Genomic DNA, 25453 nt, shown 5'->3' with positions numbered 1-25453 from the left:
TACTCGGGTAGATTCCATTCCATTCCATTCCATTCCATTCCTTTCCATTCCATTGCATTCCATTGCATTGCATTGCACTCAATTCCATTCCATTCCATTCCATTCCATTCCATTGAATTCCATTCCATTCCATTGAATTCCATTCCATTCCATTCCATTCCATTCCATTCCATTCCATTCCACTCCACTCCACTCCACTCCACTCCATTCCACTCCACTCCACTCCGGTACATTCCATTCCATTCCATTCCATTCCATTCCATTCCGTGCTTCTCGGGTACATTCCGTTCCATTCCATTCCATTCCATTCCATTCCATTCCGTTCCAGTGCACTCTACTCCACTCCACTCCACTCCACTCCACTCCGGTACATTCCATTCCATTCCATTCCATTCCATTTCCATTCCCATTCCATTTCCATTCCCGTTCCATTTCCATTCCCGTTTCTTTTCCATTCCCGTTCCATTTCCATTCCAGTTCCATTACCATTCCCGTTCCATTTCCATTCCCGATCCATTTCCATTCCCGTTCCTTTTCCATTCCCGTTCCATTTCCATTCCCGTTCCGTTACCATTCCCGTTCCATTTCCGTTCCCGTTCCGTTTCCGTTCCCGTTCCATTTCCGTTCTCGTTCCGTTTCCGTTCCCGTTCCATTTCCCTTCCCGTTCCATTTCCCTTCCCGTTCCATTTCCGTTCCCGTTCCGTTTCCGTTCCCGTTCCATTTCCGTTCTCGTTCCGTTTCCGTTCCCGTTCCATTTCCATTCCCGTTCCATTTCCGTTCCCGTTCCATTTCCATTCCCGTTCCATTTCCATTCCCTTTCCATTTCCATTTCATTCCATTCCGTTCTGCTCGGGTACATTCCATTCCATTCCATTGCATTCCATTCCGTTCTGCTCCTGTCCATTCCATTCCATTCCAATCCGTTCCATTCCGTTCTACTCGGGTAGATTCCATTCCATTCCATTCCATTCCATTCCATTCCATTCCATTCCATTCCATTCCATTCCATTCTACTGGTGTCCATTCCATTCCATTCCATTCCATTCCATTCCATTCCATTCCATTCCATTCCATTCCATTGCATTCCATTCCATTCCATTCCATTCCGTTCCGTTCTACTCGGTTACATTCCATTCAATTCCATTCCATTCCGTTCTACTCGGGTAGATTCCATTCCATTCCATTCCATTCCTTTCCATTCCATTGCATTCCATTGCATTGCATTGCACTCAATTCCATTCCATTCCATTCCATTCCATTCCATTCCATTCCGTTCCGTTCAACTCAGTAACATTCCATTCAATTACATTCCATTCCGTTCTACTCGGTTACATTCCATTCCATTCCATTCCATTCCATTCCAATCCATTCCATTCCATTCCATTCCGTTCTACTCGGGTACATTCCGTTCCATTCCATTCCATTCCATTCCATTCCATTCCATTCCTTTCCGTTCTACTTTGGTACATTCCATTCCATTCCATTCCATTCCATTCCATTCCATTCCATTCCATTACATTCCATTCCATTCCATTCCGTTCTACTCAGGTTGATTCCATTCCATTCCATTCCATTCCATTCCATTCCATTCCATTCCATTCCATTCGATTCCATTCCATTCCATTCCATTGAATTCCATTCCATTCCATTCCATTCCATTCCATTCCATTCCATTCCATTCCATTCCATTCCATTCCATTCCATTCCGTTCCGTTCCATTCCATTGAATTCCATTCCATTCCATTCCATTCCATTCCATTCCATTGAATTCCATTCCATTCCATTCCATTCCATTCCATTCCATCCCATTCCATTCCATTCCATTCCATTCCGTTCTACTCGGGTTGATTCCATTCTATTCCATTCCATTCCATTCGATCCCATTTGATTCCATTCGATTCCATTCAATTCCATTCGATTCCATTCCATTCCACTCCATTCCATTCCATTGAATTCCATTCCATTCCATTCCATTCCATTCCATTCCATTCCATTCCATGGAATTCCATTCCATTCCATTCCATTCCATTCCATAGAATTCCATTCCATTCCATTCCATTCCACTGAGTTCCGTTCCATTCCATTCCATTCCGTTCCGTTCCGTTCCGTTCCGTTGCGTTCCGTTCCGTTCCGTTGTGTTCCGTTCCGTTCTAATCGGGTTGATTCCATTCTATTCCATTCCATTCCAATCCATTCCGTTCCATTCCATAGAATTCCATTCCATTCCATTCCATTCCATTCCATTCCATTCCATTCCATTCCATTCCATTCCATTGAATTCCATTCCATTCCATTCCATTCCATTCCATTCCATTCCATTCCATTCCATTCCATGGAATTCCGTTCCATTCCATTCCATTCCGTTCCTTTCCGTCCCGTTCCGTTCCGTTCCGTTCCGTTGCGTTCCGTTCCGTTCTACTCGGGTTGATTCCATTCTATTCCATTCCATTCCATTCGATTCCATTCGATTCCATTCGATTCCACTCCATTCCATTCCATAGAATTCCATTCCATTCCATTCCATTCCATTGAATTCCATTCCATTCCATTCCATTCCATTGAATTCCATTCCATTCCATTCCATTCCATTGAATTCCATTCCATTCCATTCCATTCCATTCCATTCCATTCCATTCCATTCCATTCCATTCTACTGGTGTCCATTCCATTCCATTCCATTCCATTCCATTCCATTCCATTCCATTCCATTCCATTGAATTCCATTCCATGGAATTCCATTCCATTCCATTCCATTCCATTGAATTCCATTCCATTCCATTCCATTCCATTCCATTCCATTCCATTCCATTCCATTCTACTGGTGTCCATTCCATTCCATTCTATTCCATTCCATTCCATTCCATTCCATTCCATTCCTTTCCATTCCATTGCATTCCATTGCATTCCATTCCATTCCATTCCATTCCATTCCATTCCATTCCACTCCACTCCACTCCACTCCACTCCATTGCACTCCACTCCACTCCGGTACATTCCGTTCCGTTCCATTCCATTCCATTCCATTCCATTCCGTTCCAGTGCACTCTACTCCACTCCACTCTACTCCACTCCACTCCGGTACATTCCATTCCATTCCATTCCATTCCATTCCATTCCATTTCCATTCCCATTCCATTTCCATTCCCTTTCCATTTCCATTCCCGTTTCTTTTCCATTCCCGTTCCATTTCCATTCCAGTTCCATTACCATTCCCGTTCCATTTCCATTCCCGATCCATTTCCATTCCCGTTCCTTTTCCATTCCCGTTCCATTTCCATTCCCGTTCCGTTACCATTCCCGTTCCATTTCCGTTCTCGTTCCGTTTCCGTTCCCGTTCCATTTCCCTTCCCGTTCCATTTCCGTTCCCGTTCCATTTCCATTCCCGTTCCATTTCCGTTCCCGTTCCATTTCCATTCCCGTTCTATTTCCATTCCTTTTCCATTTCCATTTCATTCCATTCCGTTCTGCTCGGGTACATTCCATTCCATTCCATTGCATTCCATTCCGTTCTGCTCCTGTCCATTCCGTTCCATTCCATTCCGTTCCATTCCGTTCTACTAGGGTAGATTCCATTCCATTCCATTCCATTCCATTCCATTCCATTCCATTCCATTCCATTCCATTCCATTCTACTGGTGTCCATTCCATTCCATTCCATTCCATTCCATTCCATTCCATTGCATTCCATTCCATTGCATTCCATTCCATTCCGTTCCGTTCTACTCGGTTACATTCCATTCAATTCCATTCCATTCCGTTCTACTCGGGTAGATTCCATTCCATTCCATTCCATTCCATTCCTTTCCATTCCATTGCATTCCATTGCATTGCATTGCACTCAATTCCATTCCATTCCATTCCATTCCATTCCATTCCATTCCATTCCATTCCGTTCCGTTCAACTCGGTTACATTCCATTCAATTACATTCCATTCCGTTCTACTCGGTTACATTCCATTCCATTCCATTCCATTCCATTCCATTCCATTCCATTCCATTGCATTCCATTCCATTCCATTCCATTCCATTCCGTTCCGTTCTACTCGGTTACATTCCATTCAATTCCATTCCATTCCGTTCTACTCGGGTAGATTCCATTCCATTCCATTCCATTCCTTTCCATTCCATTGCATTCCATTGCATTGCATTGCACTCAATTCCATTCCATTCCATTCCATTCCATTCCATTCCATTCCATTCCATTCCATTCCATTCCGTTCCGTTCAACTCGGTTACATTCCATTCAATTACATTCCATTCCGTTCTACTCGGTTACATTCCATTCCATTCCATTCCATTCCATTCCAATCCATTCCATTCCATTCCATTCCGTTCTACTCGGGTACATTCCATTCCATTCCATTCCATTCCATTCCATTCCATTCCATTCCGTTCTACTTTGGTACATTCCATTCCATTCCATTCCATTCCATTCCATTCCATTCCATTCCATTCCATTCCATTCCATTCCGTTCTACTCGGGTTGATTCCATTCTATTCCATTCCATTCCATTCCATTCCATTCCATTCCATTCCATTCCATTCCATTCGATTCCATTCCATTCCATTCCATGGAATTCCATTCCATTCCATTCCATTCCATGGAATTCCATTCCATTCCATTCCATTCCATTCCATTCCATTCCATTCCATTGAATTCCATTCCATTCCATTCCATTCCATTCCATTCCATTGAATTCCATTCCGTTCCATTCCATTCCATTGAATTCCATTCCATTCCATTCCATTCCATTCCATTCCATTCCATTCCATTCCATTGAATTCCATTCCATTCCATTCCATTCCATTCCATTCCATTCCATCCCATTCCATTCCATTCCATTGAATTCCATTCCATTCCATTCCATTCCATTCCATTCCATTCCATTCCATTCCATTCCATTCTACTGGTGTCCATTCCATTCCATTCCATTCCATTCCATTCCATTCCATTCCTTTCCATTCCATTGCATTCCATTGCATTCCATTCCATTCCATTCCATTCCATTCCATTCCATTCCACTCCACTCCACTCCACTCCACTCCATTCCACTCCACTCCACTCCGGTACATTCCATTCCATTCCATTCCATTCCATTCCATTTCCATTCCCATTCCATTTCCATTCCCGTTCCATTTCCATTCCCGTTTCTTTTCCATTCCCGTTCCATTTCCATTCCAGTTCCATTACCATTCCCTTTCCATTTCCATTCCCGATCCATTTCCATTCACGTTCCATTTCCATTCCAGTTCCATTACCATTCCCGTTCCATTTCCATTCCCGATCCATTTCCATTCCCGTTCCATTTCCATTCCCGTTCCATTTCCATTCCCGTTCCATTACCATTCCCGTTCCATTTCCGTTCCCGTTCCGTTTCCGTTCCCGTTCCCTTTCCGTTCTCGTTCCGTTTCCGTTCCCGTTCCATTTCCATTCCCGTTCCATTACCGTTCCCGTTCCATTTCCATTCCCGTTCCATTTCCATTCCCTTTCCATTTCCATTTCATTCCATTCCGTTCTGCTCGGGTACATTCCATTCCATTCCATTGCATTCCATTCCGTTCTGCTCCTGTCCATTCCATTCCATTCCAATCCGTTCCATTCCGTTCTACTCGGGTAGATTCCATTCCATTCCATTCCATTCCATTCCATTCCATTCCATTCCATTCCATTCCATTCCATTCCATTCTACTGGTGTCCATTCCATTCCATTCCATTCCATTCCATTCCATTCCATTCCATTCCATTCCATTGCATTCCATTCCATTCCATTCCATTCCGTTCCGTTCTACTCGGTTACATTCCATTCAATTCCATTCCATTCCGTTCTACTCGGGTAGATTCCATTCCATTCCATTCCATTCCATTCCTTTCCATTCCATTGCATTCCATTGCATTGCATTGCACTCAATTCCATTCCATTCCATTCCATTCCATTCCATTCCATTCCATTCCATTCCGTTCCGTTCAACTCGGTTACATTCCATTCAATTACATTCCATTCCGTTCTACTCGGTTACATTCCATTCCATTCCATTCCATTCCATTCCAATCCATTCCATTCCATTCCATTCCGTTCTACTCGGGTACATTCCATTCCATTCCATTCCATTCCATTCCATTCCATTCCATTCCGTTCTACTTTGGTACATTCCATTCCATTCGATTCCATTCCATTCCATTCCATTCCATTCCATTCCATTCCATTCCGTTCTACTCAGGTTGATTCCATTCTATTCCTTTCCATTCCATTCCATTCCATTCCATTCCATTCCATTCGATTCCATTCCATGGAATTCCATTCCATTCCATTCCATTCCATTCCATTCCATTCCATTCCATTGAATTCCATTCCATTCCATTCCATTCCATTCCATTGAATTCCATTCCGTTCCATTCCATTCCATTGAATTCCATTCCATTCCATTCCATTCCATTCCATTCCATTCCATTCCATTCCATTGAATTCCATTCCATTCCATTCCATTCCATTCCATTCCATCCCATTCCATTCCATTCGATTCCATTCCGTTCTACTCGGGTTGATTCCATTCTATTCCATTCCATTCCATTCGATCCCATTTGATTCCATTCGATTCCATTCAATTCCATTCGATTCCATTCCATTCCACTCCATTCCATTCCATTGAATTCCATTCCATTCCATTCCATTCCATTCCATTCCATTCCATGGAATTCCATTCCATTCCATTCCATTCCATTCCATAGAATTCCATTCCATTCCATTCCATTCCACTGAATTCCGTTCCATTCCATTCCATTCCGTTCCGTTCCGTTCCGTTCCGTTCCGTTGCGTTCCGTTCCATTCAGTTGTGTTCCGTTCCGTTCTACTCGGGTTGATTCCATTCTATTCCATTCCATTCCAATCCATTCCGTTCCATTCCATTGAATTCCATTCCATTCCATTCCATTCCATTCCATTCCATTGAATTCCATTGCATTCCATTCCATTCCATAACATTCCATTCCATTGAATTCCATTCCATTCCATTCCATTCCATGGAATTCCGTTCCATTCCATTCCATTCCGTTCCTTTCCGTCCCGTTCCGTTCCGTTCCGTTCCGTTGCGTTCCGTTCCGTTCTACTCGGGTTGATTCCATTCTATTCCATTCCATTCCATTCCATTCGATTCCATTCGATTCCATTCGATTCCACTCCATTCCATTCCATAGAATTCCATTCCATTCCATTCCATTCCATTGAATTCCATTCCATTCCATTCCATTCCATTCCATTCCATTCCATTCCATTCCATTCCATTCCATTCTACTGGTGTCCATTCCATTCCATTCTATTCCATTCCATTCCATTCCATTCCATTCCATTCCTTTCCATTCCATTGCATTCCATTGCATTCCATTCCATTCCATTCCATTCCATTCCATTCCATTCCATTCCATTCCACTCCACTCCACTCCACTCCACTCCATTCCACTCCACTCCACTCCGGTACATTCCATTCCATTCCATTCCATTCCATTCCATTCCATTCCGTGCTTCTCGGGTACATTCCGTTCCGTTCCATTCCATTCCATTCCATTCCATTCCGTTCCAGTGCACTCTACTCCACTCCACTCCACTCCACTCCACTCCGGTACATTCCATTCCATTCCATTCCATTCCATTTCCATTCCCATTCCATTTCCATTCCCGTTCCATTTCCATTCCCGTTTCTTTTCCATTCCCGTTCCATTTCCATTCCAGTTCCATTACCATTCCCGTTCCATTTCCATTCCCGATCCATTTCCATTCCCGTTCCTTTTCCATTCCCGTTCCATTTCCATTCCCGTTCCGTTACCATTCCCGTTCCATTTCCGTTCCCGTTCCGTTTCCGTTCCCGTTCCATTTCCGTTCTCGTTCCGTTTCCGTTCCCGTTCCATTTCCCTTCCCGTTCCATTTCCCTTCCCGTTCCATTTCCGTTCCCGTTCCGTTTCCGTTCCCGTTCCATTTCCGTTCTCGTTCCGTTTCCGTTCCCGTTCCATTTCCATTCCCGTTCCATTTCCGTTCCCGTTCCATTTCCATTCCCGTTCCATTTCCATTCCCTTTCCATTTCCATTTCATTCCATTCCGTTCTGCTCGGGTACATTCCATTCCATTCCATTGCATTGCATTCCGTTCTGCTCCTGTCCATTCCATTCCATTCCAATCCGTTCCATTCCGTTCTACTCGGGTAGATTCCATTCCATTCCATTCCATTCCATTCCATTCCATTCCATTCCATTCCATTCCATTCCATTGCATTCCATTCCATTCCATTCCGTTCCGTTCCGTTCCACTCGGTTACATTCCATTCAATTCCATTCCATTCCGTTCTACTCGGGTAGATTCCATTCCATTCCATTCCATTCCTTTCCATTCCATTGCATTCCATTGCATTGCATTGCACTCAATTCCATTCCAGTCCATTCCATTCCATTCCATTCCATTCCATTCCGTTCCGTTCAACTCAGTAACATTCCATTCAATTACATTCCATTCCGTTCTACTCGGTTATATTCCATTCCATTCCATTCCATTCCATTCCAATCCATTCCATTCCATTCCATTCCGTTCTACTCGGGTACATTCCGTGCCATTCCATTCCATTCCATTCCATTCCATTCCATTCCTTTCCGTTCTACTTTGGTACATTCCATTCCATTCCATTCCATTCCATTCCATTCCATTCCATTACATTCCATTCCATTCCATTCCGTTCTACTCAGGTTGATTCCATTCTATTCCATTCCATTCCATTCCATTCCATTCCATTCCATTCCATTCCATTCCATTCCATTCCATGGAATTCCATTCCATTCCATTCCATTCCATTCCATTCCATTCCATTCCATTCCATTCCATTGAATTCCATTCCATTCCATTCCATTCCATTCCATTCCATTCCATTCCATTCCATTCCATTCCATTCCATTCCATTCCATTCTACTGGTGTCCATTCCATTCCATTCTATTCCATTCCATTCCATTCCATTCCATTCCATTCCTTTCCATTCCATTGCATTCCATTGCATTCCATTCCATTCCATTCCATTCCATTCCATTCCATTCCATTCCATTCCATTCCACTCCACTCCACTCCACTCCACTCCATTCCACTCCACTCCACTCCGGTACATTCCATTCCATTCCATTCCATTCCATTCCATTCCATTCCGTGCTTCTCGGGTACATTCCGTTCCGTTCCATTCCATTCCATTCCATTCCATTCCATTCCGTTCCAGTGCACTCTACTCCACTCCACTCCACTCCACTCCACTCCGGTACATTCCATTCCATTCCATTCCATTCCATTTCCATTCCCATTCCATTTCCATTCCCGTTCCATTTCCATTCCCGTTTCTTTTCCATTCCCGTTCCATTTCCATTCCAGTTCCATTACCATTCCCGTTCCATTTCCATTCCCGATCCATTTCCATTCCCGTTCCTTTTCCATTCCCGTTCCATTTCCATTCCCGTTCCGTTACCATTCCCGTTCCATTTCCGTTCCCGTTCCGTTTCCGTTCCCGTTCCATTTCCGTTCTCGTTCCGTTTCCGTTCCCGTTCCATTTCCCTTCCCGTTCCATTTCCCTTCCCGTTCCATTTCCGTTCCCGTTCCGTTTCCGTTCCCGTTCCATTTCCGTTCTCGTTCCGTTTCCGTTCCCGTTCCATTTCCATTCCCGTTCCATTTCCGTTCCCGTTCCATTTCCATTCCCGTTCCATTTCCATTCCCTTTCCATTTCCATTTCATTCCATTCCGTTCTGCTCGGGTACATTCCATTCCATTCCATTGCATTCCATTCCGTTCTGCTCCTGTCCATTCCATTCCATTCCAATCCGTTCCATTCCGTTCTACTCGGGTAGATTCCATTCCATTCCATTCCATTCCATTCCATTCCATTGCATTCCATTCCATTCCATTCCATTCCGTTCCGTTCTACTCGGTTACATTCCATTCAATTCCATTCCATTCCGTTCTACTCGGGTAGATTCCATTCCATTCCATTCCATTCCTTTCCATTCCATTGCATTCCATTGCATTGCATTGCACTCAATTCCATTCCAGTCCATTCCATTCCATTCCATTCCATTCCATTCCGTTCCGTTCAACTCAGTAACATTCCATTCAATTACATTCCATTCCGTTCTACTCGGTTACATTCCATTCAATTCCATTCCATTCCATTCCAATCCATTCCATTCCATTCCATTCCGTTCTACTCGGGTACATTCCGTTCCATTCCATTCCATTCCATTCCATTCCATTCCATTCCTTTCCGTTCTACTTTGGTACATTCCATTCCATTCCATTCCATTCCATTCCATTCCATTACATTACATTCCATTCCATTCCATTCCGTTCTACTCAGGTTGATTCCATTCTATTCCATTCCATTCCATTCCATTCCATTCCATTCCATTCCATTCGATTCCATTCCATTCCATTCCATGGAATTCCATTCCATTCCATTCCATTCCATGGAATTCCATTCCATTCCATTCCATTCCATTCCATTCCATTCCATTCCATTCCGTTCCATTCCATTCCATTGAACTCCATTCCATTCCATTCCATTCCATTCCATTCCATTCCATTGAATTCCATTCCATTCCATTCCATTCCATTCCATTCCATCCCATTCCATTCCATTCCATTCCGTTCTACTCGGGTTGATTCCATTCTATTCCATTCCATTCCATTCGATCCAATTTGATTCCATTCGATTCCATTCAATTCCATTCGATTCCATTCCATTCCACTCCATTCCATTCCATTGAATTCCATTCCATTCCATTCCATTCCATTCCATTCCATTCCATTCCATGGAATTCCATTCCATTCCATTCCATTCCATTCCATAGAATTCCATTCCATTCCATTCCATTCCACTGAATTCCGTTCCATTCCATTCCATTCCGTTCCGTTCCGTTCCGTTCCGTTCCGTTGCGTTCCGTTCCGTTCCGTTGTGTTCCGTTCCGTTCTACTCGGGTTGATTCCATTCTATTCCATTCCATTCCAATCCATTCCGTTCCATTCCATAGAATTCCATTCCATTCCATTCCATTCCATTCCATTCCATTCCATTCCATTCCATTCCATTGAATTCCATTCCATTCCATTCCATTCCATTCCATTCCATTCCATTCCATTCCATTCCATGGAATTCCGTTCCATTCCATTCCATTCCGTTCCTTTCCGTCCCGTTCCGTTCCGTTCCGTTCCGTTGCGTTCCGTTCCGTTCTACTCGGGTTGATTCCATTCTATTCCATTCCATTCCATTCGATTCCATTCGATTCCATTCGATTCCACTCCATTCCATTCCATAGAATTCCATTCCATTCCATTCCATTCCATGGAATTCCATTCCATTCCATTCCATTCCATTGAATTCCATTCCATTCCATTCCATTCCATTGAATTCCATTCCATTCCATTCCATTCCATTCCATTCCATTCCATTCCATTCCATTCTACTGGTGTCCATTCCATTCCATTCCATTCAATTCCATTCCATTCCATTCCATTCCATTGAATTCCATTCCATTGAATTCCATTCCATTCCATTCCATTCCATTGAATTCCATTCCATTCCATTCCATTCCATTCCATTCCATTCCATTCCATTCCATTCCATTCCATTCTACTGGTGTCCATTCCATTCCATTCTATTCCATTCCATTCCATTCCATTCCATTCCATTCCTTTCCATTCCATTGCATTCCATTGCATTCCATTCCATTCCATTCCATTCCATTCCATTCCATTCCATTCCATTCCACTCCACTCCACTCCACTCCACTCCATTGCACTCCACTCCACTCCGGTACATTCCGTTCCGTTCCATTCCATTCCATTCCATTCCATTCCGTTCCAGTGCACTCTACTCCACTCCACTCCACTCCACTCCACTCCGGTACATTCCATTCCATTCCATTCCATTCCATTCCATTCCATTTCCATTCCCATTCCATTTCCATTCCCGTTCCATTTCCATTCCCGTTTCTTTTCCATTCCCGTTCCATTTCCATTCCAGTTCCATTACCATTCCCGTTCCATTTCCATTCCCGATCCATTTCCATTCCCGTTCCTTTTCCATTCCCGTTCCATTTCCATTCCCGTTCCGTTACCATTCCCGTTCCATTTCCGTTCTCGTTCCGTTTCCGTTCCCGTTCCATTTCCCTTCCCGTTCCATTTCCGTTCCCGTTCCATTTCCATTCCCGTTCCATTTACGTTCCCGTTCCATTTCCATTCCCGTTCTATTTCCATTCCCTTTCCATTTCCATTTCATTCCATTCCGTTCTGCTCGGGTACATTCCATTCCTTTCCATTGCATTCCATTCCGTTCTGCTCCTGTCCATTCCATTCCATTCCATTCCGTTCCATTCCGTTCTACTAGGGTAGATTCCATTCCATTCCATTCCATTCCATTCCATTCCATTCCATTCCATTCCATTCCATTCCATTCCATTCTACTGGTGTCCATTCCATTCCATTCCATTCCATTCCATTCCATTCCATTGCATTCCATTCCATTGCATTCCATTCCATTCCGTTCCGTTCTACTCGGTTACATTCCATTCAATTCCATTCCATTCCGTTCTACTCGGGTAGATTCCATTCCATTCCATTCCATTCCATTCCTTTCCATTCCATTGCATTCCATTGCATTGCATTGCACTCAATTCCATTCCATTCCATTCCATTCCATTCCATTCCATTCCATTCCATTCCATTCCGTTCCGTTCAACTCGGTTACATTCCATTCAATTACATTCCATTCCGTTCTACTCGGTTACATTCCATTCCATTCCATTCCATTCCATTCCATTCCATTCCATTCCATTGCATTCCATTCCATTCCATTCCATTCCATTCCGTTCCGTTCTACTCGGTTACATTCCATTCAATTCCATTCCATTCCGTTCTACTCGGGTAGATTCCATTCCATTCCATTCCATTCCATTCCTTTCCATTCCATTGCATTCCATTGCATTGCATTGCACTCAATTCCATTCCATTCCATTCCATTCCATTCCATTCCATTCCATTCCATTCCGTTCCGTTCAACTCGGTTACATTCCATTCAATTACATTCCATTCCGTTCTACTCGGTTACATTCCATTCCATTCCATTCCATTCCATTCCAATCCATTCCATTCCATTCCATTCCGTTCTACTCGGGTACATTCCATTCCATTCCATTCCATTCCATTCCAATCCATTCCATTCCATTCCATTCCGTTCTACTCGGGTACATTCCATTCCATTCCATTCCATTCCATTCCAATCCATTCCATTCCATTCCATTCCGTTCTACTCGGGTACATTCCATTCCATTCCATTACATTCCATTCCATTCCATTCCGTTCTACTCGGGTTGATTCCATTCTATTCCATTCCATTCCATTCCATTCCATTCCATTCCATTCCATTCCATTCCAATCGATTCCATTCCATTCCATTCCATTGAATTCCATTCCATTCCATTCCATTCCTTGGAATTCCATTCCATTCCATTCCATTCCATTCCATTCCATTCCATTCCATTGAATTCCATTCCATTCCATTCCATTCCATTCCATTGAATTCCATTCCGTTCCATTCCATTCCATTGAATTCCATTCCATTGAATTCCATTCCATTCCATTCCATTCCATTCCATTCCATTGAATTCCATTCCATTCCATTCCATTCCATTCCATTCCATCCCATTCCATTCCATTCCATTCCATTCCATTCCGTTCTACTCGGGTTGATTCCATTCTATTCCATTCCATTCCATTCGATCCCATTTGATTCCATTCGATTCCATTCAATTCCATTCGATTCCATTCCATTCCACTCCATTCAATTCCATTCCATTGAATTCCATTCCATTCCATTCCATTCCATTCCATTCCATTCCATTCCATTCCATTGAATTCCATTCCATTCCATTCCATTCCATTCCATTCTATTCCATTCCATTCCATTCGATCCCATTTGATTCCATTCGATTCCATTCAATTCCATTCGATTCCATTCCATTCCACTCCATTCCATTCCATTGAATTCCATTCCATTCCATTCCATTCCATTCCATTCCATTCCATTCCATTCCATTCCATTCCATTCCATTCCATTCCATTCCATTCCATTGAATTCCATTCCATTCCATTCCATTCAATTGAATTCCGTTCCATTCCATTCCATTCCGTTCCGTTCCGTCCCGTTCCGTTCCGTTCCGTTGCGTTCCGTTCCGTTCTACTCGGGTTGATTAAATTCTATTCCATTCCATTCTATTCGATTCCATTCGATTCCAATCGATTCCATTCGATTCCATTCGATTCCATTGAATTCCATTCCATTCCATTCCATTCCATTGAATTCCGTTGCATTATATTCCATTCCGTTCCGTTCCGTCCCGTTCCGTTCCGTTCCGTTCCGTTGCGTGCCGTTCCGTTCTACTCGGGTTGATTCCATTCCATTCCATTCCATTCCATTCCATTCCATTCCATTCCATTGAATTCCATTCCATTCCATTCCATTCCATTCCATTCCATTCCATTCCATTCCATTCCATTCCATTCCATTCCATTCCGTTCTACTCGGGTTGATTCCATTCTATTCCATTCCATTCCATTCGATCTCATTCGATTCCATTCGATTCCATTCGATTCCACTCCATTCCATTCCATTGAATTCCATTCCATTCCATTCCATTCCATTCCATTCCATTGAATTCCATTCCATTCCATTCCATTCCATTCCATTCCATTCCATTCCATTCCATTCCATTGAATTCCATTCCATTCCATTGAATTCCATTCCATTCCATTCCATTCCATTGAATTCCGTTCCATTCCATTCCATTCCATTCCATTCCATTCCATTGAATTCCATTCCATTCCATTCCATTCCTTTCCATTGAATTCCATTCTGTTCCATTCCATTCCTTTGAATTCCGTTCCATTCCATTCCATTCCATTCCTTTCCTTTCCGTTCCGTTCCGTTCCGTTCCGTTCCGTTGCGTTCCGCTCCGTTCTACTCGGGTTGATTCCATTCTATTCCATTCCATTCCATTCGATCCCATTCGATTCCATTCGATTCCATTCGATTCCATTCGATTCCACTCCATTTCATTCCATAGAATTCCATTCCATTCCATTCCATTTGAATTCCATTCCATTCCATTCCATTCCATTCTATTCCATTACATCCCATTCCATTCCATTCCATTCCATTCTACTCGGGTTGATTGCATTCTATTCCATTCCATTCCATTCCATTCCATTCGATTCCATTCGATTCCATTCGATTCCATTCGATTCCATTCGATTCCATTCCATTCCATTCCATTCCATTCCATTGAATTCCATTCCATTCCATTCCATTCCATTCCATTCCATTCCATTCCATTGAATTCCAATCCATTCCATAGAATTCCATTCCATTCCATTCCATTCCATTCCTTTCCATTCCATTGCATTCCATTGCATTCCATTCCATTCCATTCCATTCCATTCCATTCCATTCCATTCCACTCCACTCCACTCCACTCCACTCCATTCCACTCCACTCCACTCCGGTACATTCCATTCCATTCCATTCCATTCCATTCCATTCCATTCCGTGCTTCTCGGGTACATTCCGTTCCGTTCCATTCCATTCCATTCCGTTCCAGTGCACTCTACTCCACTCCACTCCACTCCACTCCACTCCGGTACATTCCATTCCATTCCATTCCATTCCATTCCATTCCATTCCATTCCAATCCATTTCCATTCCCATTCCATTTCCATTCCCGTTCCATTTCCATTCCCGTTTCTTTTCCATTCCCGATCCATTTCCATTCCAGTTCCATTACCATTCCCGTTCCATTTCCATTCCCGATCCATTTCCATTCCCGTTCCTTTTCCATTCCCGTTCCATTTCCATTCCCGTTCCGTTACCATTCCCGTTCCATTTCCGTTCCCGTTCCGTTTCCGTTCCCGTTCCATTTCCGTTCTCGTTCCGTTTCCGTTCCCGTTCCATTTCCATTCCCGTTCCATTTCCGTTCCCGTGCCATTTCCATTCCCGTTCCATTTCCGTTCCCGTTCCATTTCCATTCCCGTTCTATTTCCATTCCCTTTCCATTTCCATTTCATTCCATTCCGTTCTGCTCGGGTACATTCCATTCCATTCCATTGCATTCCATTCCGTTCTGCTCCTGTCCATTCCATTCCATTCCATTCCGTTCCATTCCGTTCTACTCGGGTAGATTCCATTCCATTCCATTCCATTCCATTCCATTCCATTCCATTCCATTCCATTCCATTCCATTCCATTCTACTGGTGTCCATTCCATTCCATTCCATTCCATTCCATTCCATTCCATTCCATTCCATTCCATTGCATTCCATTCCATTCCATTCCATTCCATTCCGTTCCGTTCTACTCGGTTACATTACATTCAATTCCATTCCATTCCATTCTACTCGGGTAGATTCCATTCCATTCCATTCCATTCCATTCCTTTCCATTCCATTGCATTCCATTGCATTGCATTGCACTCAATTCCATTCCATTCCATTCCATTCCATTCCATTCCATTCCATTCCATTCCGTTCCGTTCAACTCGGTTACATTCCATTCAATTACATTCCATTCCGTTCTACTCGGTTACATTCCATTCCATTCCATTCCATTCCATTCCATTCCAATCCATTCCATTCCATTCCATTCCGTTCTACTCGGGTACATTCCATTCCATTCCATTCCATTCCATTCCATTCCATTCCGTTCCGTTCTACTTTGGTACATTCCATTCCATTCCATTCCATTCCATTCTATTCCATTCCATTCCATTCCATTCCATTCCGTTCTACTCGGGTTGATTCCATTCTATTCCATTCCATTCCATTCCATTCCATTCCATTCCATTCCATTCCAATCGATTCCATTCCATTCCATTCCATTGAATTCCATTCCATTCCATTCCATTCCTTGGAATTACATTCCATTCCATTCCATTCCATTCCATTCCATTGAATTCCATTCCATTCCATTCCATTCCATTCCATTGAATTCCATTCCGTTCCATTCCATTCCATTGAATTCCATTCCATTCCATTCCATTCCATTCCATTCCATTCCATTGAATTCCATTCCATTCCATTCCATTCCATTCCATTCCATTCCATCCCATCCCATTCCATTCCATTCCATTCCATTCCATTCCGTTCTACTCGTGTTGATTCCATTCTATTCCATTCCATTCCATTCCATTCCATTCCATTCCATTCCATTCCATTCCATGGAATTCCATTCCATTCCATTCCATTCCATTCCATTCCATGGAATTCCATTCCATTCCATTCCATTCCATTCCATAGAATTCCATTCCATTCCATTCCATTCCACTGAGTTCCGTTCCATTCCATTCCATTCCGTTCCGTTCCGTTCCGTTCCGTTCCGTTGCGTTCCGTTCCGTTCCGTTGTGTTCCGTTCCGTTCTACTCGGGTTGATTCCATTCTATTCCATTCCATTCCAATCCATTCCTTTCCATTCCATTGAATTCCATTCCATTCCATTCCATTCCATTGAATTCCATTCCATTCCATTCCATTCCATTGAATTCCATTCCATTCCATTCCATTCCATTGAATTCCATTCCATTCCATTCCATTCCATTCCATTCCATTCCATTCCATTCCATTCCATTCCATTCTACTGGTGTCCATTCCATTCCATTCTATTCCATTCCATTCCATTCCATTCCATTCCATTCCATTCCATTCCATTCCATTGAATTCCATTCCATTCCATTCCATTCCATTGAATTCCATTCCATTCCATTCCATTCCATTCCATTCCATTCCATTCCATTCTACTGGTGTCCATTCCATTCCATTCTATTCCATTCCATTCCATTCCATTCCATTCCATTCCTTTCCATTCCATTGCATTCCATTGCATTCCATTCCATTCCATTCCATTCCATTCCATTCCATTCCATTCCATTCCACTCCACTCCACTCCACTCCACTCCATTCCACTCCACTCCACTCCGGTACATTCCATTCCATTCCATTCCATTCCATTCCATTCCATTCCGTGCTTCTCGGGTACATTCCGTTCCGTTCCATTCCATTCCATTCCATTCCATTCCGTTCCAGTGCACTCTACTCCACTCCACTCCACTCCACTCCACTCCGGTACATTCCATTCCATTCCATTCCATTCCATTTCCATTCCCATTCCATTTCCATTCCCGTTCCATTTCCATTCCCGTTTCTTTTCCATTCCCGTTCCATTTCCATTCCAGTTCCATTACCATTCCCGTTCCATTTCCATTCCCGATCCATTTCCATTCCCGTTCCTTTTCCATTCCCGTTCCATTTCCATTCCCGTTCCGTTACCATTCCCGTTCCATTTCCGTTCCCGTTCCGTTTCCGTTCCCGTTCCATTTCCGTTCTCGTTCCGTTTCCGTTCCCGTTCCATTTCCCTTCCCGTTCCATTTCCCTTCCCGTTCCATTTCCGTTCCCGTTCCGTTTCCGTTCCCGTTCCATTTCCGTTCTCGTTCCGTTTCCGTTCCCGTTCCATTTCCATTCCCGTTCCATTTCCGTTCCCGTTCCATTTCCATTCCCGTTCCATTTCCATTCCCTTTCCATTTCCATTTCATTCCATTCCGTTCTGCTCGGGTACATTCCATTCCATTCCATTGCATTCCATTCCGTTCTGCTCCTGTCCATTCCATTCCATTCCAATCCGTTCCATTCCGTTCTACTCGGGTAGATTCCATTCCATTCCATTCCATTCCATTCCATTCCATTCCATTCCATTCCATTCCATTCCATTCTACTGGTGTCCATTCCATTCCATTCCATTCCATTCCATTCCATTCCATTCCATTCCATTGCATTCCATTCCATTCCATTCCATTCCGTTCCGTTCTACTCGGTTACATTCCATTCAATTCCATTCCATTCCGTTCTACTCGGGTAGATTCCATTCCATTCCATTCCTTTCCATTCCATTGCATTCCATTGCATTGCATTGCACTCAATTCCATTCCATTCCATTCCATTCCATTCCATTCCATTCCATTCCGTTCCGTTCAACTCAGTTACATTCCATTCAATTACATTCCATTCCGTTCTACTCGGTTACATTCCATTCCATTCCATTCCATTCCATTCCAATCCATTCCATTCCATTCCATTCCGTTCTACTCGGGTACATTCCGTTCCATTCCATTCCATTCCATTCCATTCCATTCCATTCCATTCCTTTCCGTTCTACTTTGGTACATTCCATTCCATTCCATTCCATTCCATTCCATTCCATTACATTCCATTCCATTCCATTCCGTTCTACTCAGGTTGATTCCATTCTATTCCATTCCATTCCATTCCATTCCATTCCATTCCATTCCATTCGATTCCATTCCATTCCATTCCATTGAATTCCATTCCATTCCATTCCATTCCATGGAATTCCATTCCATTCCATTCCATTCCATTCCATTCCATTCCATTCCATTCCATTGAATTCCATTCCATTCCATTCCATTCCATTCCATTCCATTCCATTCCGTTCCATTCCATTCCATTGAATTCCATTCCATTCCATTCCATTCCATTCCATTCCATTCCATTGAATTCCATTCCATTCCATTCCATTCCATTCCATTCCATCCCATTCCATTCCATTCCATCCCATTCCATTCCATTCCATTCCATTCCGTTCTACTCGGGTTGATTCCATTCTATTCCATTCCATTCCATTCGATCCCATTTGATTCCATTCGATTCCATTCAATTCCATTCGATTCCATTCCATTCCACTCCATTCCATTCCATTGAATTCCATTCCATTCCATTCCATTCCATTCCATTCCATTCCATTCCATTCCATTCCATGGAATTCCATTCCATTCTATTCCAATCCATTCCATTCCATTCCATTCCGTTCTACTCGGGTACATTCCGTTCCATTCCATTCCATTCCATTCCATTCCATTCCATTCCTTTCCGTTCTACTTTGGTACATTCCATTCCTTTCCATTCCATTCCATTCCATTCCATTCCATTCCATTCCATTCCATTCCATTCCGTTCTACTCAGGTTGATTCCATTCTATTCCATTCCATTCCATTCCATTCCATTCCATTCCATTCCATTCGATTCCATTCCTTTCCATTCAATTGAATTCCATTCCAATCCATTCCATTCCATGGAATTCCATTCCATTCCATTCCATTCCATTCCATTCCATTGAATTCCATTCCATTCAATTCCATTCCATTCCATTCCATTCCGTTCCATTCCATTCCATTGAATTCCATTCCATTCCATTCCATTCCATTCCATTCCATTCCATTCCATTGAATTCCTTTCCATTCCATTCCATTCCATTCCATTCCATTCCATCCCATTCCATTCCATTCCATTCCATTCCATTCTACTCGTGTTGATTCCATTCTATTCCATTCCATTCCATTCCATTCCATTCCATTCCATTCCATTCCATTCCATTCCATTCCATGGAATTCCATTCCATTCCATGGAATTCCATTCCATTCCATTCCATTCCATTCCATAGAATTCCATTCCATTCCATTCCATTCCACTGAGTTCCGTTCCATTCCATTCCATTCCGTTCCGTTCCGTTCCGTTCCGTTCCGTTGCGTTCCGTTCCGTTCCGTTGTGTTCCGTTCCGTTCTACTCGGGTTGATTCCATTCTATTCCATTCCATTCCAATCCATTCCGTTCCATTCCATTGAATTCCATTCCATTCCATTCCATTCCATTGAATTCCATTCCATTCCATTCCATTCCATTGAATTCCATTCCATTCCATTCCATTCCATTCCATTCCATTCCATTCCATTCCATTCCATTCTACTGGTGTCCATTCCATTCCATTCTATTCCATTCCATTCCATTCCATTCCATTCCATTCCATTCCATTCCATTCCATTGAATTCCATTCCATTCCATTCCATTCCATTGAATTCCATTCCATTCCATTCCATTCCATTCCATTCCATTCCATTCCATTCCATTCCATTCCATTCTACTGGTGTCCATTCCATTCCATTCTATTCCATTCCATTCCATTCCATTCCATTCCATTCCTTTCCATTCCATTGCATTCCATTGCATTCCATTCCATTCCATTCCATTCCATTCCATTCCATTCCATTCCACTTCACTCCACTCCACTCCACTCCATTCCACTCCACTCCACTCCGGTACATTCCATTCCATTCCATTCCATTCCATTCCATTCCATTCCGTGCTTCTCGGGTACATTCCGTTCCGTTCCATTCCATTCCATTCCATTCCATTCCGTTCCAGTGCACTCTACTCCACTCCACTCCACTCCACTCCACTCCGGTACATTCCATTCCATTCCATTCCATTCCATTTCCATTCCCATTCCATTTCCATTCCCGTTCCATTTCCATTCCCGTTTCTTTTCCATTCCCGTTCCATTTCCATTCCAGTTCCATTACCATTCCCGTTCCATTTCCATTCCCGATCCATTTCCATTCCCGTTCCTTTTCCATTCCCGTTCCATTTCCATTCCCGTTCCGTTACCATTCCCGTTCCATTTCCGTTCCCGTTCCGTTTCCGTTCCCGTTCCCTTTCCGTTCTCGTTCCGTTTCCGTTCCCGTTCCATTTCCCTTCCCGTTCCATTTCCCTTCCCGTTCCATTTCCGTTCCCGTTCCGTTTCCGTTCCCGTTCCATTTCCGTTCTCGTTCCGTTTCCGTTCCCGTTCCATTTCCATTCCCGTTCCATTTCCGTTCCCGTTCCATTTCCATTCCCGTTCCATTTCCATTCCCTTTCCATTTCCATTTCATTCCATTCCGTTCTGCTCGGGTACATTCCATTCCATTCCATTGCATTCCATTCCGTTCTGCTCCTGTCCATTCCATTCCATTCCAATCCGTTCCATTCCGTTCTACGTGGGTAGATTCCATTCCATTCCATTCCATTCCATTCCATTCCATTCCATTCCATTCCATTCTACTGGTGTCCATTCCATTCCATTCCATTCCATTCCATTCCATTCCATTCCATTCCATTGCATTCCATTCCATTCCATTCCATTCCGTTCCGTTCTACTCGGTTACATTCCATTCAATTCCATTCCATTCCGTTCTACTCGGGTAGATTCCATTCCATTCCATTCCATTCCTTTCCATTCCATTGCATTCCATTGCATTGCATTGCACTCAATTCCATTCCATTCCATTCCATTCCATTCCATTCCATTCCATTCCGTTCCGTTCAACTCAGTTACATTCCATTCAATTACATTCCATTCCGTTCTACTCGGTTACATTCCATTCCATTCCATTCCATTCCATTCCAATCCATTCCATTCCATTCCATTCCGTTCTACTCGGGTACATTCCGTTCCATTCCATTCCATTCCATTCCATTAAATTCCATTCCATTCCTTTCCGTTCTACTTTGGTACATTCCATTCCATTCCATTCCATTCCATTCCATTCCATTCCATTACATTCCATTCCATTCCATTCCGTTCTACTCAGGTTGATTCCATTCTATTCCATTCCATTCCATTCGATTCCATTCCATTCCATTCCATTCGATTCCATTCCATTCCATTCCATTGAATTCCATTCCATTCCATTCCATTCCATGGAATTCCATTCCATTCCATTCCATGGAATTCCATTCCATTCCATTCCATTCCATTCCATTCCATTCCATTCCATTCTATTCCATTCCATTGAATTCCATTCCATTCCATTCCATTCCATTCCATTCCGTTCCATTCCATTCCATTGAATTCCATTCCATTCCATTCCATTCCATTCCATTCCATTCCATTGAATTCCATTCCATTCCATTCCATTCCATTCCATTCCATCCCATTCCATTCCATTCCATTCCATTCCGTTCTACTCGGGTTGATTCCATTCTATTCCATTCCATTCCATTCGATCCCATTTGATTCCATTCGATTCCATTCAATTCCATTCGATTCCATTCCATTCCACTCCATTCCATTCCATTGAATTCCATTCCATTCCATTCCATTCCATTCCATTCCATTCCATTCCATTCCATTCCATGGAATTCCATTCCATTCCATTCCAATCCATTCCATTCCATTCCATTCCGTTCTACTCGGGTACATTCCGTTCCATTCCATTCCATTCCATTCCATTCCATTCCATTCCTTTCCGTTCTACTTTGGTACATTCCATTCCATTCCATTCCATTCCATTCCATTCCATTACATTACATTCCATTCCATTCCATTCCATTCCGTTCTACTCAGGTTGATTCCATTCTATTCCATTCCGTTCCATTCCATTCCATTCCATTCCATTCCATTCCATTCGATTCCATTCCTTTCCATTCCATTGAATTCCATTCCATTCCATTCCATTCCATGGAATTCCATTCCATTCCATTCCATTCCATTCCATTCCATTCCATTCCATTCCATTCCATTGAATTCCATTCCATTCCATTCCATTCCATTCCATTCCATTCCGTTCCATTCCATTCCATTGAATTCCATTCCATTCCATTCCATTCCATTCCATTCCATTCCATTGAATTCCATTCCATTCCATTCCATTCCATTCCATTCCATTCCATCCCATTCCATTCCATTCCATTCCATTCCATTCTACTCGGGTTGATTCCATTCTATTCCATTCCATTCCATTCGATCCCATTTGATTCCATTCGATTCCATTCAATTCCATTCGATTCCATTCCATTCCACTCCATTCCATTCCATTGAATTCCATTCCATTCCATTCCATTCCATTCCATTCCATTCCATTCCATGGAATTCCATTCCATTCCATTCCATTCCATTCCATTCCATGGAATTCCATTCCATTCCATTCCATTCCATTCCATTCCATAGAATTCCATTCCATTCCATTCCATTCCACTGAGTTCCGTTCCATTCCATTCCATTCCGTTCCGTTCCGTTCCGTTCCGTTCCGTTGCGTTCCGTTCCGTTCCGTTGTGTTCCGTTCCGTTCTACTCGGGTTGATTCCATTCTATTCCATTCCATTCCAATCCATTCCGTTCCATTCCATTGAATTCCATTCCATTCCATTCCATTCCATTGAATTCCATTCCATTCCATTCCATTCCATTGAATTCCATTCCATTCCATTCCATTCCATTGAATTCCATTCCATTCCATTCCATTCCATTCCATTCCATTCCATTCCATTCCATTCCATTCCATTCCATTCTACTGGTGTCCATTCCATTCCATTCTATTCCATTCCATTCCATTCCATTCCATTCCATTCCATTCCATTCCATTGAATTCCATTCCATTCCATTCCATTCCATTGAATTCCATTCCATTCCATTCCATTCCATTCCATTCCATTCCATTCCATTCCATTCTACTGGTGTCCATTCCATTCCATTCTATTCCATTCCATTCCATTCCATTCCATTCCATTCCTTTCCATTCCATTGCATTCCATTGCACTCCATTCCATTCCATTCCATTCCATTCCATTCCATTCCATTCCATTCCACTCCACTCCACTCCACTCCACTCCATTGCACTCCACTCCACTCCGGTACATTCCATTCCATTCCATTCCATTCCATTCCATTCCATTCCGTGCTTCTCGGGTACATTCCGTTCCGTTCCATTCCATTCCATTCCATTCCATTCCGTTCCAGTGCACTCTACTCCACTCCACTCCACTCCACTCCACTCCGGTACATTCCATTCCATTCCATTCCATTCCATTTCCATTCCCATTCCATTTCCATTCCCGTTCCATTTCCATTCCCGTTTCTTTTCCATTCCCGTTCCATTTCCATTCCAGTTCCATTACCATTCCCGTTCCATTTCCATTCCCGATCCATTTCCATTCCCGTTCCTTTTCCATTCCCGTTCCATTTCCATTCCCGTTCCGTTACCATTCCCGTTCCATTTCCGTTCCCGTTCCGTTCCCGTTCCCGTTCCATTTCCGTTCTCGTTCCGTTTCCGTTCCCGTTCCATTTCCCTTCCCGTTCCATTTCCCTTCCCGTTCCATTTCCGTTCCCGTTCCGTTTCCGTTCCCGTTCCATTTCCGTTCTCGTTCCGTTTCCGTTCCCGTTCCATTTCCATTCCCGTTCCATTTCCGTTCCCGTTCCATTTCCATTCCCGTTCCATTTCCATTCCCTTTCCATTTCCATTTCATTCCATTCCGTTCTGCTCGGGTACATTCCATTCCATTCCATTGCATTCCATTCCGTTCTGCTCCTGTCCATTCCATTCCATTCCAATCCGTTCCATTCCGTTCTACTCGGGTAGATTCCATTCCATTCCATTCCATTCCATTCCATTCCATTCCATTCCATTCCATTCCATTCCATTCCATTCCATTCTACTGGTGTCCATTCCATTCCATTCCATTCCATTCCATTCCATTCCATTGCATTCCATTCCATTCCATTCCATTCCGTTCCGTTCTAC

Source organism: Gorilla gorilla, chromosome 14 (genome assembly GCF_029281585.2).
Source record: "Gorilla gorilla gorilla isolate KB3781 chromosome 14, NHGRI_mGorGor1-v2.1_pri, whole genome shotgun sequence".
Classification (NCBI taxonomy): domain Eukaryota; kingdom Metazoa; phylum Chordata; class Mammalia; order Primates; family Hominidae; genus Gorilla; species Gorilla gorilla.
Note: the sequence above shows the minus strand (reverse complement) of the source record.